At 45.6% G+C, this 27,397-nt stretch overlaps 15 non-coding genes across 15 annotated transcripts; all 15 read right to left on the reverse strand.

The window, feature by feature from the left end:
• Nucleotides 1–546: 546 nt before the first annotated feature.
• Nucleotides 547–628, reverse strand: trnal-cag (transfer RNA leucine (anticodon CAG)). Its single transcript has one exon. It is a non-coding gene; the product is annotated as a tRNA-Leu (tRNA).
• A 2,030-nt stretch (nucleotides 629–2,658) lies between these two features.
• On the reverse strand, nucleotides 2,659–2,740 carry trnal-cag (transfer RNA leucine (anticodon CAG)). Its single transcript has one exon. It is a non-coding gene; the product is annotated as a tRNA-Leu (tRNA).
• Nucleotides 2,741–4,770: 2,030 nt separating this feature from the next.
• trnal-cag (transfer RNA leucine (anticodon CAG)) lies at nucleotides 4,771–4,852 on the reverse strand. Its single transcript has one exon. It is a non-coding gene; the product is annotated as a tRNA-Leu (tRNA).
• A 974-nt stretch (nucleotides 4,853–5,826) lies between these two features.
• trnal-cag (transfer RNA leucine (anticodon CAG)) lies at nucleotides 5,827–5,908 on the reverse strand. Its single transcript has one exon. It is a non-coding gene; the product is annotated as a tRNA-Leu (tRNA).
• Nucleotides 5,909–7,938: 2,030 nt separating this feature from the next.
• trnal-cag (transfer RNA leucine (anticodon CAG)) lies at nucleotides 7,939–8,020 on the reverse strand. Its single transcript has one exon. It is a non-coding gene; the product is annotated as a tRNA-Leu (tRNA).
• A 2,030-nt stretch (nucleotides 8,021–10,050) lies between these two features.
• Nucleotides 10,051–10,132, reverse strand: trnal-cag (transfer RNA leucine (anticodon CAG)). The gene has a single exon. It is a non-coding gene; the product is annotated as a tRNA-Leu (tRNA).
• Nucleotides 10,133–11,104: 972 nt separating this feature from the next.
• On the reverse strand, nucleotides 11,105–11,186 carry trnal-cag (transfer RNA leucine (anticodon CAG)). Its single transcript has one exon. It is a non-coding gene; the product is annotated as a tRNA-Leu (tRNA).
• Nucleotides 11,187–13,214: 2,028 nt separating this feature from the next.
• Nucleotides 13,215–13,296, reverse strand: trnal-cag (transfer RNA leucine (anticodon CAG)). The gene has a single exon. It is a non-coding gene; the product is annotated as a tRNA-Leu (tRNA).
• Nucleotides 13,297–15,326: 2,030 nt separating this feature from the next.
• trnal-cag (transfer RNA leucine (anticodon CAG)) lies at nucleotides 15,327–15,408 on the reverse strand. Its single transcript has one exon. It is a non-coding gene; the product is annotated as a tRNA-Leu (tRNA).
• Nucleotides 15,409–16,382: 974 nt separating this feature from the next.
• On the reverse strand, nucleotides 16,383–16,464 carry trnal-cag (transfer RNA leucine (anticodon CAG)). Its single transcript has one exon. It is a non-coding gene; the product is annotated as a tRNA-Leu (tRNA).
• A 3,086-nt stretch (nucleotides 16,465–19,550) lies between these two features.
• Nucleotides 19,551–19,632, reverse strand: trnal-cag (transfer RNA leucine (anticodon CAG)). Its single transcript has one exon. It is a non-coding gene; the product is annotated as a tRNA-Leu (tRNA).
• A 3,086-nt stretch (nucleotides 19,633–22,718) lies between these two features.
• trnal-cag (transfer RNA leucine (anticodon CAG)) lies at nucleotides 22,719–22,800 on the reverse strand. Its single transcript has one exon. It is a non-coding gene; the product is annotated as a tRNA-Leu (tRNA).
• Nucleotides 22,801–24,830: 2,030 nt separating this feature from the next.
• trnal-cag (transfer RNA leucine (anticodon CAG)) lies at nucleotides 24,831–24,912 on the reverse strand. Its single transcript has one exon. It is a non-coding gene; the product is annotated as a tRNA-Leu (tRNA).
• Nucleotides 24,913–25,886: 974 nt separating this feature from the next.
• trnal-cag (transfer RNA leucine (anticodon CAG)) lies at nucleotides 25,887–25,968 on the reverse strand. Its single transcript has one exon. It is a non-coding gene; the product is annotated as a tRNA-Leu (tRNA).
• Nucleotides 25,969–26,953: 985 nt separating this feature from the next.
• On the reverse strand, nucleotides 26,954–27,035 carry trnal-cag (transfer RNA leucine (anticodon CAG)). The gene has a single exon. It is a non-coding gene; the product is annotated as a tRNA-Leu (tRNA).
• Between the last annotated feature and the right edge of the window lie 362 nt (nucleotides 27,036–27,397).

Consider the following 27,397-nt stretch of genomic DNA (forward strand, 5'->3'; position numbering starts at 1 on the left):
GCGCTGTTGTGAGAAATACGTGTGTTGGTTGCATTGCAGGCATGATAAACTTAATGACTGGCGCTACCTGTTAAGTGATGTCGTAACAATATACGTGTTGTGTGATTGCACAGGAGGAAGGATTGTGATGCAACTCAGTAAATGTGCAGAATTTGGAGCACATTTTTCTGCAGTTGCAGTCGGTTCATTGTCAGGGTGGCCGAGTGGTTTAAGGTGCCAAACTCAAAGATTGTAATCCTTACCTTACCAAAGGTTGGTGTATTCTGGGACGTGAGTGCCAAACCCACTTCTAGCGGCGTGGTTTCCAATCCCACTTCTGACATTAACTTTTTATCCACACAAATGCGGCCAGCGTGCAAAAAGCATGCTCAACTGGCCTTCAATTTTCAAGTGGTGACATCAAACTCTTCGATGGTATTTCCATTTGCCAACAAACTAAAGGCACCGCTCACAGTCCAACTACGTTTCCACACCAAAATGGCCCCATTGTAAAACAGGTGCCCATGCTTGTGCTGACAGAATGCAAGTGTTACGCAGGGAAAATTCTGGCAGCGGTGGGATTTGAACCCACGCCTCCGAAGAGACTGGAACCTGGATCCAGCGCCTTAGACCACTCGGCCACGCTACCACTGGTAACAGCTTCTGTTCTGGAACGAGTGACCGTTGAGTGAAATGTGACTTTGCCATGCGGAAAATAATAATTAAGGCAATTAAAGGGGTTGACAGTAAACTCTCGAGAAACGATTTTGCAACATACCGGTCACAGGAACCTACGTATCCACTGGGCAACAACAGAAATTAGGTGCATGTTGGGACAAACCAGTTACAACATTCATTCAATATTTATTCCTATATCAACATTACTGACAAAAACAGATTATCTGGTCATGATCACATTGCTGTTTGTGGGATCGTGCTGTGTGCAAACTGGCTGCGCCATTTCCCACAATACAACAGTGACTCACTTTAAAGATACTTCATTGGCTGCAAAGCGCTTCGGGACATGAAAGGCGCCAACACACTGCAGAAAATGTTACCCGATAGCTGGCAAAATGCGCGCTGTTGTGAGAAATATGTGTGTTGGTTGCATTGCAGGCATGATAAACTTAATGACTGGCGCTGCCTGTTAAGTGATGTCGTAACAATATACGTGTTGTGTGATTGCACAGGAGGAAGGATTGTGATGCAACTCAGTAAATGTGCAGAATTTGGAGCACATTTTTCTGCAGTTGCAGTCGGTTCATTGTCAGGGTGGCCGAGTGGTTTAAGGTGCCAAACTCAAAGATTGCAATCCTTACCTTACCAAAGGTTGGTGTATTCTGGGACGTGAGTGCCAAACCCACTTCTAGCGGCGTGGTTTCCAATCCCACTTCTGACATTAACTTTTTATCCACACAAATGCGGCCAGCGTGCAAAAAGCATGCTCAACTGGCCTTCAATTTTCAAGTGGTGACATCGAACTTTTCGATGGTATTGCCATTTGCCAACAAACTGAAGGCACCGCTCACAGTCCAACGACTTTTCCACACCAAAATGGCCCCATTGTAAAACAGGTGCCCATGCTTGTGCTGACAGAATGCAAGTGTTACGCAGGGAAAATTCTGGCAGCGGTGGGATTTGAACCCACGCCTCCGAAGAGACTGGAACCTGGATCCAGCGGCTTAGACCGCTCGGCCACGCTACCACTGGTAGCAGCTTCTGTTCTGGAACGAGTGACCGTTGAGTGAAATGTGACTTTGCCATGCGGAAAATAATAATTAAGGCAATTAAAGGGGTTGACAGTAAACTCTCGAGAAACGATTTTGCAACATACCGGTCACAGGAACCTACGTATCCACTGGGCAACAACAGAAATTAGGTGCATGTTGGGACAAACCAGTTACAACATTCATTCAATATTTATTCCTATATCAACATTACTGACAAAAACAGATTATCTGGTCATGATCACATTGCTGTTTGTGGGATCGTGCTGTGTGCAAACTGGCTGCGCCATTTCCCACAATACAACAGTGACTCACTTTAAAGATACTTCATTGGCTGTAAAGCGCTTCGGGACATGAAAGGCGCCAACACACTGCAGAAACTGTTACCCGATAGCTGGCAAAATGCGCGCTGTTGTGAGAAATACGTGTGTTGGTTGCATTGCAGGCATGATAAACTTAATGACTGGCGCTACCTGTTAAGTGATGTCGTAACAATATACGTGTTGTGTGATTGCACAGGAGGAAGGATTGTGATGCAACTCAGTAAATGTGCAGAATTTGGAGCACATTTTTCTGCAGTTGCAGTCGGTTCATTGTCAGGGTGGCCGAGTGGTTTAAGGTGCCAAACTCAAAGATTGTAATCCTTACCTTACCAAAGGTTGGTGTATTCTGGGACGTGAGTGCCAAACCCACTTCTAGCGGCGTGGTTTCCAATCCCACTTCTGACATTAACTTTTTATCCACACAAATGCGGCCAGCGTGCAAAAAGCATGCTCAACTGGCCTTCAATTTTCAAGTGGTGACATCAAACTCTTCGATGGTATTTCCATTTGCCAACAAACTGAAGGCACCGCTCACAGTCCAAGAACTTTTCCACACCAAAATGGCCCCATTGTAAAACAGGTGCCCATGCTTGTGCTGACAGAATGCAAGTGTTACGCAGGGAAAATTCTGGCAGCGGTGGGATTTGAACCCACGCCTCCGAAGAGACTGGAACCTGGATCCAGCGCCTTAGACCACTCGGCCACGCTACCACTGGTAGCAACTTCTGTTCTGGAACGAGTGACCGTTGAGTGAAATGTGACTTTGCCATGCGGAAAATAATAATTAAGGCAATTAAAGGGGTTGACAGTAAACTCTCGAGAAACGATTTTGCAACATACCGGTCACAGGAACCTACGTATCCACTGGGCAACAACAGAAATTAGGTGCATGTTGGGACAAACCAGTTACAACATTCATTCAATATTTATTCCTATATCAACATTACTGACAAAAACAGATTATCTGGTCATGATCACATTGCTGTTTGTGGGATCGTGCTGTGTGCAAACTGGCTGCGCCATTTCCCACAATACAACAGTGACTCACTTTAAAGATACTTCATTGGCTGTAAAGCGCTTCGGGACATGAAAGGCGCCAACACACTGCAGAAACTGTTACCCGATAGCTGGCAAAATGCGCGCTGTTGTGAGAAATACGTGTGTTGGTTGCATTGCAGGCATGATAAACTTAATGACTGGCGCTACCTGTTAAGTGATGTCGTAACAATATACGTGTTGTGTGATTGCACAGGAGGAAGGATTGTGATGCAACTCAGTAAATGTGCAGAATTTGGAGCACATTTTTCTGCAGTTGCAGTCGGTTCATTGTCAGGGTGGCCGAGTGGTTTAAGGTGCCAAACTCAAAGATTGCAATCCTTACCTTACCAAAGGTTGGTGTATTCTGGGACGTGAGTGCCAAACCCACTTCTAGCGGCGTGGTTTCCAATCCCACTTCTGACATTAACTTTTTATCCACACAAATGCGGCCAGCGTGCAAAAAGCATGCTCAACTGGCCTTCAATTTTCAAGTGGTGACATCGAACTTTTCGATGGTATTGCCATTTGCCAACAAACTGAAGGCACCGCTCACAGTCCAACTACTTTTCCACACCAAAATGGCCCCATTGTAAAACAGGTGCCCATGCTTGTGCTGACAGAATGCAAGTGTTACGCAGGGAAAATTCTGGCAGCGGTGGGATTTGAACCCACGCCTCCGAAGAGACTGGAACCTGGATCCAGCGGCTTAGACCGCTCGGCCACGCTACCACTGGTAGCAGCTTCTGTTCTGGAACGAGTGACCGTTGAGTGAAATGTGACTTTGCCATGCGGAAAATAATAATTAAGGCAATTAAAGGGGTTGACAGTAAACTCTCGAGAAACGATTTTGCAACATACCGGTCACAGGAACCTACGTATCCACTGGGCAACAACAGAAATTAGGTGCATGTTGGGACAAACCAGTTACAACATTCATTCAATATTTATTCCTATATCAACATTACTGACAAAAACAGATTATCTGGTCATGATCACATTGCTGTTTGTGGGATCGTGCTGTGTGCAAACTGGCTGCGCCATTTCCCACAATACAACAGTGACTCACTTTAAAGATACTTCATTGGCTGTAAAGCGCTTCGGGACATGAAAGGCGCCAACACACTGCAGAAACTGTTACCCGATAGCTGGCAAAATGCGCGCTGTTGTGAGAAATACGTGTGTTGGTTGCATTGCAGGCATGATAAACTTAATGACTGGCGCTACCTGTTAAGTGATGTCGTAACAATATACGTGTTGTGTGATTGCACAGGAGGAAGGATTGTGATGCAACTCAGTAAATGTGCAGAATTTGGAGCACATTTTTCTGCAGTTGCAGTCGGTTCATTGTCAGGGTGGCCGAGTGGTTTAAGGTGCCAAACTCAAAGATTGTAATCCTTACCTTACCAAAGGTTGGTGTATTCTGGGACGTGAGTGCCAAACCCACTTCTAGCGGCGTGGTTTCCAATCCCACTTCTGACATTAACTTTTTATCCACACAAATGTGGCCAGCGTGCAAAAAGCATGCTCAACTGGCCTTCAATTTTCAAGTGGTGACATCAAACTCTTCGATGGTATTTCCATTTGCCAACAAACTAAAGGCACCGCTCACAGTCCAACTACGTTTCCACACCAAAATGGCCCCATTGTAAAACAGGTGCCCATGCTTGTGCTGACAGAATGCAAGTGTTACGCAGGGAAAATTCTGGCAGCGGTGGGATTTGAACCCACGCCTCCGAAAAGACTGGAACCTGGATCCAGCGCCTTAGACCGCTCGGCCACGCTACCACTGTTAGCAGCTTCTGTTCTGGAACGAGTGACCGTTGAGTGAAATGTGACTTTGCCATGCGGAAAATAATAATTAAGGCAATTAAAGGGGTTGACAGTAAACTCTCGAGAAACGATTTTGCAACATACCGGTCACAGGAACCTACGTATCCACTGGGCAACAACAGAAATTAGGTGCATGTTGGGACAAACCAGTTACAACATTCATTCAATATTTATTCCTATATCAACATTACTGACAAAAACAGATTATCTGGTCATGATCACATTGCTGTTTGTGGGATCGTGCTGTGTGCAAACTGGCTGCGCCATTTCCCACAATACAACAGTGACTCACTTTAAAGATACTTCATTGGCTGCAAAGCGCTTCGGGACATGAAAGGCGCCAACACACTGCAGAAAATGTTACCCGATAGCTGGCAAAATGCGCGCTGTTGTGAGAAATACGTGTGTTGGTTGCATTGCAGGCATGATAAACTTAATGACTGGCGCTGCCTGTTAAGTGATGTCGTAACAATATACGTGTTGTGTGATTGCACAGGAGGAAGGATTGTGATGCAACTCAGTAAATGTGCAGAATTTGGAGCACATTTTTCTGCAGTTGCAGTCGGTTCATTGTCAGGGTGGCCGAGTGGTTTAAGGTGCCAAACTCAAAGATTGCAATCCTTACCTTACCAAAGGTTGGTGTATTCTGGGACGTGAGTGCCAAACCCACTTCTAGCGGCGTGGTTTCCAATCCCACTTCTGACATTAACTTTTTATCCACACAAATGCGGCCATCGTGCAAAAAGCATGCTCAACTGGCCTTCAATTTTCAAGTGGTGACATCGAACTTTTCGATGGTATTGCCATTTGCCAACAAACTGAAGGCACCGCTCACAGTCCAACTACTTTTCCACACCAAAATGGCCCCATTGTAAAACAGGTGCCCATGCTTGTGCTGACAGAATGCAAGTGTTACGCAGGGAAAATTCTGGCAGCGGTGGGATTTGAACCCACGCCTCCAAAGAGACTGGAACCTGGATCCAGCGGCTTAGACCGCTCGGCCACGCTACCACTGGTAGCAGCTTCTGTTCTGGAACGAGTGACCGTTGAGTGAAATGTGACTTTGCCATGCGGAAAATAATAATTAAGGCAATTAAAGGGGTTGACAGTAAACTCTCGAGAAACGATTTTGCAACATACCGGTCACAGGAACCTACGTATCCACTGGGCAACAACAGAAATTAGGTGCATGTTGGGACAAACCAGTTACAACATTCATTCAATATTTATTCCTATATCAACATTACTGACAAAAACAGATTATCTGGTCATGATCACATTGCTGTTTGTGGGATCGTGCTGTGTGCAAACTGGCTGCGCCATTTCCCACAATACAACAGTGACTCACTTTAAAGATACTTCATTGGATGTAAAGCGCTTCGGGACATGAAAGGCGCCAACACACTGCAGAAAATGTTACCCGATAGCTGGCAAAATGCGCGCTGTTGTGAGAAATACGTGTGTTGGTTGCATTGCAGGCATGATAAACTTAATGACTGGCGCTACCTGTTAAGTGATGTCGTAACAATATACGTGTTGTGTGATTGCACAGGAGGAAGGATTGTGATGCAACTCAGTAAATGTGCAGAATTTGGAGCACATTTTTCTGCAGTTGCAGTCGGTTCATTGTCAGGGTGGCCGAGTGGTTTAAGGTGCCAAACTCAAAGATTGTAATCCTTACCTTACCAAAGGTTGGTGTATTCTGGGACGTGAGTGCCAAACCCACTTCTAGCGGCGTGGTTTCCAATCCCACTTCTGACATTAACTTTTTATCCACACAAATGCGGCCAGCGTGCAAAAAGCATGCTCAACTGGCCTTCAATTTTCAAGTGGTGACATCAAACTCTTCGATGGTATTTCCATTTGCCAACAAACTAAAGGCACCGCTCACAGTCCAACTACGTTTCCACACCAAAATGGCCCCATTGTAAAACAGGTGCCCATGCTTGTGCTGACAGAATGCAAGTGTTACGCAGGGAAAATTCTGGCAGCGGTGGGATTTGAACCCACGCCTCCAAAGAGACTGGAACCTGGATCCAGCGGCTTAGACCGCTCGGCCATGCTACCACTGGTAGCAGCTTCTGTTCTGGAACGAGTGACCGTTGAGTGAAATGTGACTTTGCCATGCGGAAAATAATAATTAAGGCAATTAAAGGGGTTGACAGTAAACTCTCGAGAAACGATTTTGCAACATACCGGTCACAGGAACCTACGTATCCACTGGGCAACAACAGAAATTAGGTGCATGTTGGGACAAACCAGTTACAACATTCATTCAATATTTATTCCTATATCAACATTACTGACAAAAACAGATTATCTGGTCATGATCACATTGCTGTTTGTGGGATCGTGCTGTGTGCAAACTGGCTGCGCCATTTCCCACAATACAACAGTGACTCACTTTAAAGATACTTCATTGGCTGTAAAGCGCTTCAGGACATGAAAGGCGCCAACACACTGTAGAAACTGTTACCCGATAGCTGGCAAAATGCGCGCTGTTGTGAGAAATACGTGTGTTGGTTGCATTGCAGGCATGATAAACTTAATGACTGGCGCTACCTGTTAAGTGATGTCGTAACAATATACGTGTTGTGTGATTGCACAGGAGGAAGGATTGTGATGCAACTCAGTAAATGTGCAGAATTTGGAGCACATTTTTCTGCAGTTGCAGTCGGTTCATTGTCAGGGTGGCCGAGTGGTTTAAGGTGCCAAACTCAAAGATTGTAATCCTTACCTTACCAAAGGTTGGTGTATTCTGGGACGTGAGTGCCAAACCCACTTCTAGCGGCGTGGTTTCCAATCCCACTTCTGACATTAACTTTTTATCCACACAAATGCGGCCAGCGTGCAAAAAGCATGCTCAACTGGCCTTCAATTTTCAAGTGGTGACATCAAACTCTTCGATGGTATTGCCATTTGCCAACAAACTGAAGGCACCGCTCACGGTCCAAGAACTTTTCCACACCAAAATGGCCCCATTGTAAAACAGGTGCCCATGCTTGTGCTGACAGAATGCAAGTGTTACGCAGGGAAAATTCTGGCAGCGGTGGGATTTGAACCCACGCCTCCGAAGAGACTGGAACCTGGATCCAGCGCCTTAGACCGCTCGGCCACGCTACCACTGGTAGCAACTTCTGTTCTGGAACGAGTGACCGTTGAGTGAAATGTGACTTTGCCATGCGGAAAATAATAATTAAGGCAATTAAAGGGGTTGACAGTAAACTCTCGAGAAACGATTTTGCAACATACCGGTCACAGGAACCTACGTATCCACTGGGCAACAACAGAAATTAGGTGCATGTTGGGACAAACCAGTTACAACATTCATTCAATATTTATTCCTATATCAACATTACTGACAAAAACAGATTATCTGGTCATGATCACATTGCTGTTTGTGGGATCGTGCTGTGTGCAAACTGGCTGCGCCATTTCCCACAATACAACAGTGACTCACTTTAAAGATACTTCATTGGCTGTAAAGCGCTTCGGGACATGAAAGGCGCCAACACACTGCAGAAACTGTTACCCGATAGCTGGCAAAATGCGCGCTGTTGTGAGAAATACGTGTGTTGGTTGCATTGCAGGCATGATAAACTTAATGACTGGCGCTACCTGTTAAGTGATGTCGTAACAATATACGTGTTGTGTGATTGCACAGGAGGAAGGATTGTGATGCAACTCAGTAAATGTGCAGAATTTGGAGCACATTTTTCTGCAGTTGCAGTCGGTTCATTGTCAGGGTGGCCGAGTGGTTTAAGGTGCCAAACTCAAAGATTGCAATCCTTACCTTACCAAAGGTTGGTGTATTCTGGGACGTGAGTGCCAAACCCACTTCTAGCGGCGTGGTTTCCAATCCCACTTCTGACATTAACTTTTTATCCACACAAATGCGGCCAGCGTACAAAAAGCATGCTCAACTGGCCTTCAATTTTCAAGTGGTGACATCGAACTTTTCGATGGTATTGCCATTTGCCAACAAACTGAAGGCACCGCTCACAGTCCAACTACTTTTCCACACCAAAATGGCCCCATTGTAAAACAGGTGCCCATGCTTGTGCTGACAGAATGCAAGTGTTACGCAGGGAAAATTCTGGCAGTGGTGGGATTTGAACCCACGCCTCCGAAGAGACTGGAACCTGGATCCAGCGGCTTAGACCGCTCGGCCACGCTACCACTGGTAGCAGCTTCTGTTCTGGAACGAGTGACCGTTGAGTGAAATGTGACTTTGCCATGCGGAAAATAATAATTAAGGCAATTAAAGGGGTTGACAGTAAACTCTCGAGAAACGATTTTGCAACATACCGGTCACAGGAACCTACGTATCCACTGGGCAACAACAGAAATTAGGTGCATGTTGGGACAAACCAGTTACAACATTCATTCAATATTTATTCCTATATCAACATTACTGACAAAAACAGATTATCTGGTCATGATCACATTGCTGTTTGTGGGATCGTGCTGTGTGCAAACTGGCTGCGCCATTTCCCACAATACAACAGTGACTCACTTTAAAGATACTTCATTGGCTGTAAAGCGCTTCGGGACATGAAAGGCGCCAACACACTGCAGAAACTGTTACCCGATAGCTGGCAAAATGCGCGCTGTTGTGAGAAATACGTGTGTTGGTTGCATTGCAGGCATGATAAACTTAATGACTGGCGCTACCTGTTAAGTGATGTCGTAACAATATACGTGTTGTGTGATTGCACAGGAGGAAGGATTGTGATGCAACTCAGTAAATGTGCAGAATTTGGAGCACATTTTTCTGCAGTTGCAGTCGGTTCATTGTCAGGGTGGCCGAGTGGTTTAAGGTGCCAAACTCAAAGATTGCAATCCTTACCTTACCAAAGGTTGGTGTATTCTGGGACGTGAGTGCCAAACCCACTTCTAGCGGCGTGGTTTCCAATCCCACTTCTGACATTAACTTTTTATCCACACAAATGCGGCCAGCGTGCAAAAAGCATGCTCAACTGGCCTTCAATTTTCAAGTGGTGACATCAAACTCTTCGATGGTATTTCCATTTGCCAACAAACTAAAGGCACCGCTCACAGTCCAACTACGTTTCCACACCAAAATGGCCCCATTGTAAAACAGGTGCCCATGCTTGTGCTGACAGAATGCAAGTGTTACGCAGGGAAAATTCTGGCAGCGGTGGGATTTGAACCCACGCCTCCGAAGAGACTGGAACCTGGATCCAGCGCCTTAGACCGCTGGGCCACGCTACCACTGGTAGCAGCTTCTGTTCTGGAACGAGTGACCGTTGAGTGAAATGTGACTTTGCCATGCGGAAAATAATAATTAAGGCAATTAAAGGGGTTGACAGTAAACTCTCGAGAAACGATTTTGCAACATACCGGTCACAGGAACCTACGTATCCACTGGGCAACAACAGAAATTAGGTGCATGTTGGGACAAACCAGTTACAACATTCATTCAATATTTATTCCTATATCAACATTACTGACAAAAACAGATTATCTGGTCATGATCACATTGCTGTTTGTGGGATCGTGCTGTGTGCAAACTGGCTGCGCCATTTCCCACAATACAACAGTGACTCACTAAAGATACTTCATTGGCTGTAAAGCGCTTCGGGACATGAAAGGCGCCAACACACTGCAGAAAATGTTACCCGATAGCTGGCAAAATGCGCGCTGTTGTGAGAAATACGTGTGTTGGTTGCATTGCAGGCATGATAAACTTAATGACTGGCGCTGCCTGTTAAGTGATGTCGTAACAATATACGTGTTGTGTGATTGCACAGGAGGAAGGATTGTGATGCAACTCAGTAAATGTGCAGAATTTGGAGCACATTTTTCTGCAGTTGCAGTCGGTTCATTGTCAGGGTGGCCGAGTGGTTTAAGGTGCCAAACTCAAAGATTGCAATCCTTACCTTACCAAAGGTTGGTGTATTCTGGGACGTGAGTGCCAAACCCACTTCTAGCGGCGTGGTTTCCAATCCCACTTCTGACATTAACTTTTTATCCACACAAATGCGGCCAGCGTGCAAAAAGCATGCTCAACTGGCCTTCAATTTTCAAGTGGTGACATCGAACTTTTCGATGGTATTGCCATTTGCCAACAAACTGAAGGCACCGCTCACAGTCCAACTACTTTTCCACACCAAAATGGCCCCATTGTAAAACAGGTGCCCATGCTTGTGCTGACAGAATGCAAGTGTTACGCAGGGAAAATTCTGGCAGCGGTGGGATTTGAACCCACGCCTCCAAAGAGACTGGAACCTGGATCCAGCGGCTTAGACCGCTCGGCCACGCTACCACTGGTAGCAGCTTCTGTTCTGGAACGAGTGACCGTTGAGTGAAATGTGACTTTGCCATGCGGAAAATAATAATTAAGGCAATTAAAGGGGTTGACAGTAAACTCTCGAGAAACGATTTTGCAACATACCGGTCACAGGAACCTACGTATCCACTGGGCAACAACAGAAATTAGGTGCATGTTGGGACAAACCAGTTACAACATTCATTCAATATTTATTCCTATATCAACATTACTGACAAAAACAGATTATCTGGTCATGATCACATTGCTGTTTGTGGGATCGTGCTGTGCAAACTGGCTGCGCCATTTCCCACAATACAACAGTGACTCACTTTAAAGATACTTCATTGGCTGTAAAGCGCTTCGGGACATGAAAGGCGCCAACACACTGCAGAAAATGTTACCCGATAGCTGGCAAAATGCGCGCTGTTGTGAGAAATACGTGTGTTGGTTGCATTGCAGGCATGATAAACTTAATGACTGGCGCTGCCTGTTAAGTGATGTCGTAACAATATACGTGTTGTGTGATTGCACAGGAGGAAGGATTGTGATGCAACTCAGTAAATGCGCAGAATTTGGAGCACATTTTTCTGCAGTTGCAGTCGGTTCATTGTCAGGGTGGCCGAGTGGTTTAAGGTGCCAAACTCAAAGATTGCAATCCTTACCTTACCAAAGGTTGGTGTATTCTGGGACGTGAGTGCCAAACCCACTTCTAGCGGCGTGGTTTCCAATCCCACTTCTGACATTAACTTTTTATCCACACAAATGCGGCCATCGTGCAAAAAGCATGCTCAACTGGCCTTCAATTTTCAAGTGGTGACATCGAACTTTTCGATGGTATTGCCATTTGCCAACAAACTGAAGGCACCGCTCACAGTCCAACTACTTTTCCACACCAAAATGGCCCCATTGTAAAACAGGTGCCCATGCTTGTGCTGACAGAATGCAAGTGTTACGCAGGGAAAATTCTGGCAGCGGTGGGATTTGAACCCACGCCTCCAAAGAGGCTGGAACCTGGATCCAGCGGCTTAGACCGCTCGGCCACGCTACCACTGGTAGCAGCTTCTGTTCTGGAACGAGTGACCGTTGAGTGAAATGTGACTTTGCCATGCGGAAAATAATAATTAAGGCAATTAAAGGGGTTGACAGTAAACTCTCGAGAAACGATTTTGCAACATACCGGTCACAGGAACCTACGTATCCACTGGGCAACAACAGAAATTAGGTGCATGTTGGGACAAACCAGTTCCAACATTCATTCAATATTTATTCCTATATCAACATTACTGACAAAAACAGATTATCTGGTCATGATCACATTGCTGTTTGTGGGATCGTGCTGTGTGCAAACTGGCTGCGCCATTTCCCACAATACAACAGTGACTCACTTTAAAGATACTTCATTGGATGTAAAGCGCTTCGGGACATGAAAGGCGCCAACACACTGCAGAAAATGTTACCCGATAGCTGGCAAAATGCGCGCTGTTGTGAGAAATACGTGTGTTGGTTGCATTGCAGGCATGATAAACTTAATGACTGGCGCTACCTGTTAAGTGATGTCGTAACAATATACGTGTTGTGTGATTGCACAGGAGGAAGGATTGTGATGCAACTCAGTAAATGTGCAGAATTTGGAGCACATTTTTCTGCAGTTGCAGTCGGTTCATTGTCAGGGTGGCCGAGTGGTTTAAGGTGCCAAACTCAAAGATTGTAATCCTTACCTTACCAAAGGTTGGTGTATTCTGGGACGTGAGTGCCAAACCCACTTCTAGCGGCGTGGTTTCCAATCCCACTTCTGACATTAACTTTTTATCCACACAAATGCGGCCAGCGTGCAAAAAGCATGCTCAACTGGCCTTCAATTTTCAAGTGGTGACATCAAACTCTTCGATGGTATTTCCATTTGCCAACAAACTAAAGGCACCGCTCACAGTCCAACTACGTTTCCACACCAAAATGGCCCCATTGTAAAACAGGTGCCCATGCTTGTGCTGACAGAATGCAAGTGTTACGCAGGGAAAATTCTGGCAGCGGTGGGATTTGAACCCACGCCTCCGAAGAGACTGGAACCTGGATCCAGCGCCTTAGACCGCTGGGCCACGCTACCACTGGTAGCAGCTTCTGTTCTGGAACGAGTGACCGTTGAGTGAAATGTGACTTTGCCATGCGGAAAATAATAATTAAGGCAATTAAAGGGGTTGACAGTAAACTCTCGAGAAACGATTTTGCAACATACCGGTCACAGGAACCTACGTATCCACTGGGCAACAACAGAAATTAGGTGCATGTTGGGACAAACCAGTTACAACATTCATTCAATATTTATTCCTATATCAACATTACTGACAAAAACAGATTATCTGGTCATGATCACATTGCTGTTTGTGGGATCGTGCTGTGTGCAAACTGGCTGCGCCATTTCCCACAATACAACAGTGACTCACTTTAAAGATACTTCATTGGCTGTAAAGCGCTTCGGGACATGAAAGGCGCCAACACACTGTAGAAACTGTTACCCGATAGCTGGCAAAATGCGCGCTGTTGTGAGAAATACGTGTGTTGGTTGCATTGCAGGCATGATAAACTTAATGACTGGCGCTACCTGTTAAGTGATGTCGTAACAATATACGTGTTGTGTGATTGCACAGGAGGAAGGATTGTGATGCAACTCAGTAAATGTGCAGAATTTGGAGCACATTTTTCTGCAGTTGCAGTCGGTTCATTGTCAGGGTGGCCGAGTGGTTTAAGGTGCCAAACTCAAAGATTGTAATCCTTACCTTACCAAAGGTTGGTGTATTCTGGGACGTGAGTGCCAAACCCACTTCTAGCGGCGTGGTTTCCAATCCCACTTCTGACATTAACTTTTTATCCACACAAATGCGGCCAGCGTGCAAAAAGCATGCTCAACTGGCCTTCAATTTTCAAGTGGTGACATCAAACTCTTCGATGGTATTGCCATTTGCCAACAAACTGAAGGCACCGCTCACGGTCCAAGAACTTTTCCACACCAAAATGGCCCCATTGTAAAACAGGTGCCCATGCTTGTGCTGACAGAATGCAAGTGTTACGCAGGGAAAATTCTGGCAGCGGTGGGATTTGAACCCACGCCTCCGAAGAGACTGAAAACTGGATCCAGCGCCTTAGACCGCTCGGCCACGCTACCACTGGTAGCAACTTCTGTTCTGGAACGAGTGACCGTTGAGTGAAATGTGACTTTGCCATGCGGAAAATAATAATTAAGGCAATTAAAGGGGTTGACAGTAAACTCTCGAGAAACGATTTTGCAACATACCGGTCACAGGAACCTACGTATCCACTGGGCAACAACAGAAATTAGGTGCATGTTGGGACAAACCAGTTACAACATTCATTCAATATTTATTCCTATATCAACATTACTGACAAAAACAGATTATCTGGTCATGATCACATTGCTGTTTGTGGGATCGTGCTGTGTGCAAACTGGCTGCGCCATTTCCCACAATACAACAGTGACTCACTTTAAAGATACTTCATTGGCTGTAAAGCGCTTCGGGACATGAAAGGCGCCAACACACTGCAGAAACTGTTACCCGATAGCTGGCAAAATGCGCGCTGTTGTGAGAAATACGTGTGTTGGTTGCATTGCAGGCATGATAAACTTAATGACTGGCGCTACCTGTTAAGTGATGTCGTAACAATATACGTGTTGTGTGATTGCACAGGAGGAAGGATTGTGATGCAACTCAGTAAATGTGCAGAATTTGGAGCACATTTTTCTGCAGTTGCAGTCGGTTCATTGTCAGGGTGGCCGAGTGGTTTAAGGTGCCAAACTCAAAGATTGCAATCCTTACCTTACCAAAGGTTGGTGTATTCTGGGACGTGAGTGCCAAACCCACTTCTAGCGGCGTGGTTTCCAATCCCACTTCTGACATTAACTTTTTATCCACACAAATGCGGCCAGCGTGCAAAAAGCATGCTCAACTGGCCTTCAATTTTCAAGTGGTGACATCAAACTCTTCGATGGTATTTCCATTTGCCAACAAACTAAAGGCACCGCTCACAGTCCAACTACGTTTCCACACCAAAATGGCCCCATTGTAAAACAGGTGCCCATGCTTGTGCTGACAGAATGCAAGTGTTACGCAGGGAAAATTCTGGCAGCGGTGGGATTTGAACCCACGCCTCCGAAGAGACTGGAACCTGGATCCAGCGCCTTAGACCGCTGGGCCACGCTACCACTGGTAGCAGCTTCTGTTCTGGAACGAGTGACCGTTGAGTGAAATGTGACTTTGCCATGCGGAAAATAATAATTAAGGCAATTAAAGGGGTTGACAGTAAACTCTCGAGAAACGATTTTGCAACATACCGGTCACAGGAACCTACGTATCCACTGGGCAACAACAGAAATTAGGTGCATGTTGGGACAAACCAGTTACAACATTCATTCAATATTTATTCCTATATCAACATTACTGACAAAAACAGATTATCTGGTCATGATCACATTGCTGTTTGTGGGATCGTGCTGTGTGCAAACTGGCTGCGCCATTTCCCACAATACAACAGTGACTCACTTTAAAGATACTTCATTGGCTGTAAAGCGCTTCGGGACATGAAAGGCGCCAACACACTGCAGAAAATGTTACCCGATAGCTGGCAAAATGCGCGCTGTTGTGAGAAATACGTGTGTTGGTTGCATTGCAGGCATGATAAACTTAATGACTGGCGCTGCCTGTTAAGTGATGTCGTAACAATATACGTGTTGTGTGATTGCACAGGAGGAAGGATTGTGATGCAACTCAGTAAATGTGCAGAATTTGGAGCACATTTTTCTGCAGTTGCAGTCGGTTCATTGTCAGGGTGGCCGAGTGGTTTAAGGTGCCAAACTCAAAGATTGCAATCCTTACCTTACCAAAGGTTGGTGTATTCTGGGACGTGAGTGCCAAACCCACTTCTAGCGGCGTGGTTTCCAATCCCACTTCTGACATTAACTTTTTATCCACACAAATGCGGCCAGCGTGCAAAAAGCATGCTCAACTGGCCTTCAATTTTCAAGTGGTGACATCGAACTTTTCGATGGTATTGCCATTTGCCAACAAACTGAAGGCACCGCTCACAGTCCAACTACTTTTCCACACCAAAATGGCCCCATTGTAAAACAGGTGCCCATGCTTGTGCTGACAGAATGCAAGTGTTACGCAGGGAAAATTCTGGCAGCGGTGGGATTTGAACCCACGCCTCCAAAGAGACTGGAACCTGGATCCAGCGGCTTAGACCGCTCGGCCACGCTACCACTGGTAGCAGCTTCTGTTCTGGAACGAGTGACCGTTGAGTGAAATGTGACTTTGCCATGCGGAAAATAATAATTAAGGCAATTAAAGGGGTTGACAGTAAACTCTCGAGAAACGATTTTGCAACATACCGGTCAGAGGAACCTACGTATCCACAGGGCAACAACAGAAATTAGGTGCATGTTGGGACAAACCAGTTACAACATTCATTCAATATTTATTCCTATATCAACATCACTGACAAAAACAGATTATCTGGTCATGATCACATTGCTGCTTGTGGGATCATGCTGTGTGCAAACTGGCTGCGCCATTTCCCACATTACAACAGTGACTCACTTTAAAAATACTTCATTGGCTGTAAAGCGCTTCGGGACATGAAAGGCGCCAACACACTGCAGAAAATGTTACCCGATAGCTGGCAAAATGCGAGCTGTTGTGAGAAATACATGTGTTGGTTGAATTGCAGGCATGATAAACTTAATGACTGGCGCTGTCTGTTAAGTGATGTCGTAACAATGTACGTGTTGTGTGATTGCACAGGAGGAATGATTGTGATGCAACTCAGTAAATGTGCAGAATTTGGAGCACATTTTTCTGCAGTTACAGTCGGTTCATTGTCAGGATGGCCGAGTGGTTTAAAGTGCCAAACTCAAAGACTGTAATTCTTACCTTACCAAAGGTTGGTGTACTTTGGGACGTGGGTGCCAAGCCCACTTCTAGCGGCGTGGTTTCCAATCCCACTTCTGACATTTACTTTTTATCCACACAAATGCGGCCAGCGTGCAAAAAGCATGCTCAACTGGCCTTCAATTTTCAAGTGGTGACATCAAACTCTTCGATGGTATTGCCATTTGCCAACAAACTAAAGGCACCCATCACAGTCCAAGTACTTTTCCACACCAAAATGGCCCCATTGTAAAACAGGTGCCCATGCTTGTGCTGACAGAATGCAAGTGTTGCGCAGGCAAAATTCTGGCAGCGGTGGGATTTGAACCCAGGGGTCCGAAGAGACTGGAACCTCGATCCAGCGCCTTAGACCGCTCAGCCACGCTACCACTGGAAGCAGTTTCTGTTCTGGAACGAGTGACCGTTGAGTGAAATGTGACTTTGCCATGCGGAAAATAATAATTAAGGCAATTAAAGGGGTTGACAGTAAACTCTCGAGAAACGATTTTGCAACATACCGGTCACAGGAACCTACTTATCCACAGGGCAACAACAGAAATTAGGTGCATGTTGGGACAAACCAGTTACAACATTCATTCAATATTTATTCCTATATCAACATTACTGACAAAAACAGATTATCTGGTCATGATCACATTGCTGTTTGTGGGATCGTGCTGTGTGCAAACTGGCTGCGCCATTTCCCACAATACAACAGTGACTCACTTTAAAAATACTTCATTGGCTGCAAAGCGCTTCGGGACATGAAAGGCGCCAACACACTGCAGAAAATGTTACCCGATAGCTGGCAAAATGCGCGCTGTTGTGAGAAATACGTGTGTTGGTTGCATTGCAGGCATGATAAACTTAATGACTGGCGCTGCCTGTTAAGTGATGTCGTAACAATATACGTGTTGTGTGATTGCACAGGAGGAAGGATTGTGATGCAACTCAGTAAATGTGCAGAATTTGGAGCACATTTTTCTGCAGTTGCAGTCGGTTCATTGTCAGGGTGGCCGAGTGGTTTAAGGTGCCAAACTCAAAGATTGTAATCCTTACCTTACCAAAGGTTGGTGTATTCTGGGACGTGAGTGCCAAACCCACTTCTAGCGGCGTGGTTTCCAATCCCACTTCTGACATTAACTTTTTATCCACACAAATGCGGCCAGCGTGCAAAAAGCATGCTCAACTGGCCTTCAATTTTCAAGTGGTGACATCAAACTTTTCGATGGTATTGCCATTTGCCAACAAACTGAAGGCACCGCTCACAGTCCAAGTACTTTTCCACACCAAAATGGCCCCATTGTAAAACAGGTGCCCATGCTTGTGCTGACAGAATGCAAGTGTCACGCAGGGAAAATTCTGGCAGCGGTGGGATTTGAACCCACGCCTCCGAAGAGACTGGAACCTGGATCCAGCGCCTTAGACCGCTTTGCCACGCTACCACTGGTAGCAGCTTCTGTTCTGGAACGAGTGACCGTTGAGTGAAATGTGACTTTGCCATGCGGAAAATAATAATTAAGGCAATTAAAGGGGTTGACAGTAAACTCTCGAGAAACGATTTTGCAACATACCGGTCACAGGAACCTACGTATCCACTGGGCAACAACAGAAATTAGGTGCATGTTGGGACAAACCAGTTACAACATTCATTCAATATTTATTCCTATATCAACATTACTGACAAAAACAGATTATCTGGTCATGATCACATTGCTGTTTGTGGGATCGTGCTGTGTGCAAACTGGCTGCGCCATTTCCCACAATACAACAGTGACTCACTTTAAAGATACTTCATTGGCTGTAAAGCGCTTCGGGACATGAAAGGCGCCAACACACTGCAGAAAATGTTACCCGATAGCTGGCAAAATGCGCGCTGTTGTGAGAAATACGTGTGTTGGTTGCATTGCAGGCATGATAAACTTAATGACTGGCGCTGCCTGTTAAGTGATGTCGTAACAATATACGTGTTGTGTGATTGCACAGGAGGAAGGATTGTGATGCAACTCAGTAAATGTGCAGAATTTGGAGCACATTTTTCTGCAGTTGCAGTCGGTTCATTGTCAGGGTGGCCGAGTGGTTTAAGGTGCCAAACTCAAAGATTGCAATCCTTACCTTACCAAAGGTTGGTGTATTCTGGGACGTGAGTGCCAAACCCACTTCTAGCGGCGTGGTTTCCAATCCCACTTCTGACATTAACTTTTTATCCACACAAATGCGGCCAGCGTGCAAAAAGCATGCTCAACTGGCCTTCAATTTTCAAGTGGTGACATCGAACTTTTCGATGGTATTGCCATTTGCCAACAAACTGAAGGCACCGCTCACAGTCCAACTACTTTTCCACACCAAAATGGCCCCATTGTAAAACAGGTGCCCATGCTTGTGCTGACAGAATGCAAGTGTTACGCAGGGAAAATTCTGGCAGCGGTGGGATTTGAACCCACGCCTCCAAAGAGACTGGAACCTGGATCCAGCGGCTTAGACCGCTCGGCCACGCTACCACTGGTAGCAGCTTCTGTTCTGGAACGAGTGACCGTTGAGTGAAATGTGACTTTGCCATGCGGAAAATAATAATTAAGGCAATTAAAGGGGTTGACAGTAAACTCTCGAGAAACGATTTTGCAACATACCGGTCACAGGAACCTACGTATCCACTGGGCAACAACAGAAATTAGGTGCATGTTGGGACAAACCAGTTACAACATTCATTCAATATTTATTCCTATATCAACATTACTGACAAAAACAGATTATCTGGTCATGATCACATTGCTGTTTGTGGGATCGTGCTGTGTGCAAACTGGCTGCGCCATTTCCCACAATACAACAGTGACTCACTTTAAAGATACTTCATTGGCTGTAAAGCGCTTCGGGACATGAAAGGCGCCAACACACTGCAGAAAATGTTACCCGATAGCTGGCAAAATGCGCGCTGTTGTGAGAAATACGTGTGTTGGTTGCATTGCAGGCATGATAAACTTAATGACTGGCGCTGCCTGTTAAGTGATGTCGTAACAATATACGTGTTGTGTGATTGCACAGGAGGAAGGATTGTGATGCAACTCAGTAAATGCGCAGAATTTGGAGCACATTTTTCTGCAGTTGCAGTCGGTTCATTGTCAGGGTGGCCGAGTGGTTTAAGGTGCCAAACTCAAAGATTGCAATCCTTACCTTACCAAAGGTTGGTGTATTCTGGGACGTGAGTGCCAAACCCACTTCTAGCGGCGTGGTTTCCAATCCCACTTCTGACATTAACTTTTTATCCACACAAATGCGGCCATCGTGCAAAAAGCATGCTCAACTGGCCTTCAATTTTCAAGTGGTGACATCGAACTTTTCGATGGTATTGCCATTTGCCAACAAACTGAAGGCACCGCTCACAGTCCAACTACTTTTCCACACCAAAATGGCCCCATTGTAAAACAGGTGCCCATGCTTGTGCTGACAGAATGCAAGTGTTACGCAGGGAAAATTCTGGCAGCGGTGGGATTTGAACCCACGCCTCCAAAGAGACTGGAACCTGGATCCAGCGGCTTAGACCGCTCAGCCACGCTACCACTGGTAGCAGCTTCTGTTCTGGAACGAGTGACCGTTGAGTGAAATGTGACTTTGCCATGCAGAAAATAATAATTAAGGCAATTAAAGGGGTTGACAGTAAACTCTCGAGAAACGATTTTGCAACATACCGGTCACAGGAACCTACGTATCCACTGGGCAACAACAGAAATTAGGTGCATGTTGGGACAAACCAGTTCCAACATTCATTCAATATTTATTCCTATATCAACATTACTGACAAAAACAGATTATCTGGTCATGATCACATTGCTGTTTGTGGGATCGTGCTGTGTGCAAACTGGCTGCGCCATTTCCCACAATACAACAGTGACTCACTTTAAAGATACTTCATTGGATGTAAAGCGCTTCGGGACATGAAAGGCACCAACACACTGCAGAAAATGTTACCCGATAGCTGGCAAAATGCGCGCTGTTGTGAGAAATACGTGTGTTGGTTGCATTGCAGGCATGATAAACTTAATGACTGGCGCTACCTGTTAAGTGATGTCGTAACAATATACGTGTTGTGTGATTGCACAGGAGGAAGGATTGTGATGCAACTCAGTAAATATGCAGAATTTGGAGCACATTTTTCTGCAGTTGCAGTCGGTTCATTGTCAGGGTGGCCGAGTGGTTTAAGGTGCCAAACTCAAAGATTGTAATCCTTACCTTACCAAAGGTTGGTGTATTCTGGGACGTGAGTGCCAAACCCACTTCTAGCGGCGTGGTTTCCAATCCCACTTCTGACATTAACTTTTTATCCACACAAATGCGGCCAGCGTGCAAAAAGCATGCTCAACTGGCCTTCAATTTTCAAGTGGTGACATCAAACTCTTCGATGGTATTTCCATTTGCCAACAAACTAAAGGCACCGCTCACAGTCCAACTACGTTTCCACACCAAAATGGCCCCATTGTAAAACAGGTGCCCATGCTTGTGCTGACAGAATGCAAGTGTTACGCAGGGAAAATTCTGGCAGCGGTGGGATTTGAACCCACGCCTCCGAAGAGACTGGAACCTGGATCCAGCGGCTTAGACCGCTCGGCCACGCTACCACTGGTAGCAGCTTCTGTTCTGGAACGAGTGACCGTTGAGTGAAATGTGACTTTGCCATGCGGAAAATAATAATTAAGGCAATTAAAGGGGTTGACTGTAAACTCTCGAGAAACGGTTTTGCAACATACCGGTCACAGGAACCTACGTATCCACTGGGCAACAACAGAAATTAGGTGCATGTTGGGACAAACCAGTTACAACATTCATTCAATATTTATTCCTATATCAACATTACTGACAAAAACAGATTATCTGGTCATGATCACATTGCTGTTTGTGGGATCGTGCTGTGTGCAAACTGGCTGCGCCATTTCCCACAATACAACAGTGACTCACTTTAAAGATACTTCATTGGCTGTAAAGCGCTTCGGGACATGAAAGGCGCCAACACACTGTAGAAACTGTTACCCGATAGCTGGCAAAATGCGCGCTGTTGTGAGAAATACGTGTGTTGGTTGCATTGCAGGCATGATAAACTTAATGACTGGCGCTACCTGTTAAGTGATGTCGTAACAATATACGTGTTGTGTGATTGCACAGGAGGAAGGATTGTGATGCAACTCAGTAAATGTGCAGAATTTGGAGCACATTTTTCTGCAGTTGCAGTCGGTTCATTGTCAGGGTGGCCGAGTGGTTTAAGGTGCCAAACTCAAAGATTGTAATCCTTACCTTACCAAAGGTTGGTGTATTCTGGGACGTGAGTGCCAAACCCACTTCTAGCGGCGTGGTTTCCAATCCCACTTCTGACATTAACTTTTTATCCACACAAATGCGGCCAGCGTGCAAAAAGCATGCTCAACTGGCCTTCAATTTTCAAGTGGTGACATCAAACTCTTCGATGGTATTGCCATTTGCCAACAAACTGAAGGCACCGCTCACGGTCCAAGAACTTTTCCACACCAAAATGGCCCCATTGTAAAACAGGTGCCCATGCTTGTGCTGACAGAATGCAAGTGTTACGCAGGGAAAATTCTGGCAGCGGTGGGATTTGAACCCACGCCTCCGAAGAGACTGGAACCTGGATCCAGCGCCTTAGACCGCTCGGCCACGCTACCACTGGTAGCAACTTCTGTTCTGGAACGAGTGACCGTTGAGTGAAATGTGACTTTGCCATGCGGAAAATAATAATTAAGGCAATTAAAGGGGTTGACAGTAAACTCTCGAGAAACGATTTTGCAACATACCGGTCACAGGAACCTACGTATCCACTGGGCAACAACAGAAATTAGGTGCATGTTGGGACAAACCAGTTACAACATTCATTCAATATTTATTCCTATATCAACATTACTGACAAAAACAGATTATCTGGTCATGATCACATTGCTGTTTGTGGGATCGTGCTGTGTGCAAACTGGCTGCGCCATTTCCCACAATACAACAGTGACTCACTTTAAAGATACTTCATTGGCTGTAAAGCGCTTCGGGACATGAAAGGCGCCAACACACTGCAGAAACTGTTACCCGATAGCTGGCAAAATGCGCGCTGTTGTGAGAAATACGTGTGTTGGTTGCATTGCAGGCATGATAAACTTAATGACTGGCGCTACCTGTTAAGTGATGTCGTAACAATATACGTGTTGTGTGATTGCACAGGAGGAAGGATTGTGATGCAACTCAGTAAATGTGCAGAATTTGGAGCACATTTTTCTGCAGTTGCAGTCGGTTCATTGTCAGGGTGGCCGAGTGGTTTAAGGTGCCAAACTCAAAGATTGCAATCCTTACCTTACCAAAGGTTGGTGTATTCTGGGACGTGAGTGCCAAACCCACTTCTAGCGGCGTGGTTTCCAATCCCACTTCTGACATTAACTTTTTATCCACACAAATGCGGCCAGCGTGCAAAAAGCATGCTCAACTGGCCTTCAATTTTCAAGTGGTGACATCGAACTTTTCGATGGTATTGCCATTTGCCAACAAACTGAAGGCACCGCTCACAGTCCAACTACTTTTCCACACCAAAATGGCCCCATTGTAAAACAGGTGCCCATGCTTGTGCTGACAGAATGCAAGTGTTACGCAGGGAAAATTCTGGCAGCGGTGGGATTTGAACCCACGCCTCCGAAGAGACTGGAACCTGGATCCAGCGGCTTAGACCGCTCGGCCACGCTACCACTGGTAGCAGCTTCTGTTCTGGAACGAGTGACCGTTGAGTGAAATGTGACTTTGCCATGCGGAAAATAATAATTAAGGCAATTAAAGGGGTTGACTGTAAACTCTCGAGAAACGGTTTTGCAACATACCGGTCACAGGAACCTACGTATCCACTGGGCAACAACAGAAATTAGGTGCATGTTGGGACAAACCAGTTACAACATTCATTCAATATTTATTCCTATATCAACATTACTGACAAAAACAGATTATCTGGTCATGATCACATTGCTGTTTGTGGGATCGTGCTGTGTGCAAACTGGCTGCGCCATTTCCCACAATACAACAGTGACTCACTTTAAAGATACTTCATTGGCTGTAAAGCGCTTCGGGACATGAAAGGCGCCAACACACTGTAGAAACTGTTACCCGATAGCTGGCAAAATGCGCGCTGTTGTGAGAAATACGTGTGTTGGTTGCATTGCAGGCATGATAAACTTAATGACTGGCGCTACCTGTTAAGTGATGTCGTAACAATATACGTGTTGTGTGATTGCACAGGAGGAAGGATTGTGATGCAACTCAGTAAATGTGCAGAATTTGGAGCACATTTTTCTGCAGTTGCAGTCGGTTCATTGTCAGGGTGGCCGAGTGGTTTAAGGTGCCAAACTCAAAGATTGTAATCCTTACCTTACCAAAGGTTGGTGTATTCTGGGACGTGAGTGCCAAACCCACTTCTAGCGGCGTGGTTTCCAATCCCACTTCTGACATTAACTTTTTATCCACACAAATGCGGCCAGCGTGCAAAAAGCATGCTCAACTGGCCTTCAATTTTCAAGTGGTGACATCAAACTCTTCGATGGTATTGCCATTTGCCAACAAACTGAAGGCACCGCTCACGGTCCAAGAACTTTTCCACACCAAAATGGCCCCATTGTAAAACAGGTGCCCATGCTTGTGCTGACAGAATGCAAGTGTTACGCAGGGAAAATTCTGGCAGCGGTGGGATTTGAACCCACGCCTCCGAAGAGACTGGAACCTGGATCCAGCGCCTTAGACCGCTCGGCCACGCTACCACTGGTAGCAACTTCTGTTCTGGAACGAGTGACCGTTGAGTGAAATGTGACTTTGCCATGCGGAAAATAATAATTAAGGCAATTAAAGGGGTTGACAGTAAACTCTCGAGAAACGATTTTGCAACATACCGGTCACAGGAACCTACGTATCCACTGGGCAACAACAGAAATTAGGTGCATGTTGGGACAAACCAGTTACAACATTCATTCAATATTTATTCCTATATCAACATTACTGACAAAAACAGATTATCTGGTCATGATCACATTGCTGTTTGTGGGATCGTGCTGTGTGCAAACTGGCTGCGCCATTTCCCACAATACAACAGTGACTCACTTTAAAGATACTTCATTGGCTGTAAAGCGCTTCGGGACATGAAAGGCGCCAACACACTGCAGAAACTGTTACCCGACAGCTGGCAAAATGCGCGCTGTTGTGAGAAATACGTGTGTTGGTTGCATTGCAGGCATGATAAACTTAATGACTGGCGCTACCTGTTAAGTGATGTCGTAACAATATACGTGTTGTGTGATTGCACAGGAGGAAGGATTGTGATGCAACTCAGTAAATGTGCAGAATTTGGAGCACATTTTTCTGCAGTTGCAGTCGGTTCATTGTCAGGGTGGCCGAGTGGTTTAAGGTGCCAAACTCAAAGATTGCAATCCTTACCTTACCAAAGGTTGGTGTATTCTGGGAGGTGAGTGCCAAACCCACTTCTAGCGGCGTGGTTTCCAATCCCACTTCTGACATTAACTTTTTATCCACACAAATGCGGCCAGCGTGCAAAAAGCATGCTCAACTGGCCTTCAATTTTCAAGTGGTGACATCAAACTCTTCGATGGTATTTCCATTTGCCAACAAACTAAAGGCACCGCTCACAGTCCAACTACGTTTCCACACCAAAATGGCCCCATTGTAAAACAGGTGCCCATGCTTGTGCTGACAGAATGCAAGTGTTACGCAGGGAAAATTCTGGCAGCGGTGGGATTTGAACCCACGCCTCCGAAGAGACTGGAACCTGGATCCAGCGCCTTAGACCGCTGGGCCACGCTACCACTGGTAGCAGCTTCTGTTCTGGAACGAGTGACCGTTGAGTGAAATGTGACTTTGCCATGCGGAAAATAATAATTAAGGCAATTAAAGGGGTTGACAGTAAACTCTCGAGAAACGATTTTGCAACATACCGGTCACAGGAACCTACGTATCCACTGGGCAACAACAGAAATTAGGTGCATGTTGGGACAAACCAGTTACAACATTCATTCAATATTTATTCCTATATCAACATTACTGACAAAAACAGATTATCTGGTCATGATCACATTGCTGTTTGTGGGATCGTGCTGTGTGCAAACTGGCTGCGCCATTTCCCACAATACAACAGTGACTCACTTTAAAGATACTTCATTGGCTGTAAAGCGCTTCGGGACATGAAAGGCGCCAACACACTGCAGAAAATGTTACCCGATAGCTGGCAAAATGCGCGCTGTTGTGAGAAATACGTGTGTTGGTTGCATTGCAGGCATGATAAACTTAATGACTGGCGCTGCCTGTTAAGTGATGTCGTAACAATATACGTGTTGTGTGATTGCACAGGAGGAAGGATTGTGATGCAACTCAGTAAATGTGCAGAATTTGGAGCACATTTTTCTGCAGTTGCAGTCGGTTCATTGTCAGGGTGGCCGAGTGGTTTAAGGTGCCAAACTCAAATATTGCAATCCTTACCTTACCAAAGGTTGGTGTATTCTGGGACGTGAGTGCCAAACCCACTTCTAGCGGCGTGGTTTCCAATCCCACTTCTGACATTAACTTTTTATCCACACAAATGCGGCCAGCGTGCAAAAAGCATGCTCAACTGGCCTTCAATTTTCAAGTGGTGACATCAAACTCTTCTCAAACTCTTCGATGGTATTGCCATTTGCCAACAAACTGAAGGCACCGCTCACAGTCCAACTACTTTTCCACACCAAAATGGCCCCATTGTAAAACAGGTGCCCATGCTTGTGCTGACAGAATGCAAGTGTTACGCAGGGAAAATTCTGGCAGCGGTGGGATTTGAACCCACGCCTCCAAAGAGACTGGAACCTGGATCCAGCGGCTTAGACCGCTCGGCCACGCTACCACTGGTAGCAGCTTCTGTTCTGGAACGAGTGACCGTTGAGTGAAATGTGACTTTGCCATGCGGAAAATAATAATTAAGGCAATTAAAGGGGTTGACAGTAAACTCTCGAGAAACGATTTTGCAACATACCGGTCAGAGGAACCTACGTATCCACAGGGCAACAACAGAAATTAGGTGCATGTTGGGACAAACCAGTTACAACATTCATTCAATATTTATTCCTATATCAACATCACTGACAAAAACAGATTATCTGGTCATGATCACATTGCTGCTTGTGGGATCATGCTGTGTGCAAACTGGCTGCGCCATTTCCCACATTACAACAGTGACTCACTTTAAAAATACTTCATTGGCTGTAA

The sequence above is a fragment of the Pristiophorus japonicus genome, chromosome 8, assembly GCF_044704955.1.
Source record: "Pristiophorus japonicus isolate sPriJap1 chromosome 8, sPriJap1.hap1, whole genome shotgun sequence".
NCBI lineage: Eukaryota > Metazoa > Chordata > Chondrichthyes > Pristiophoridae > Pristiophorus > Pristiophorus japonicus.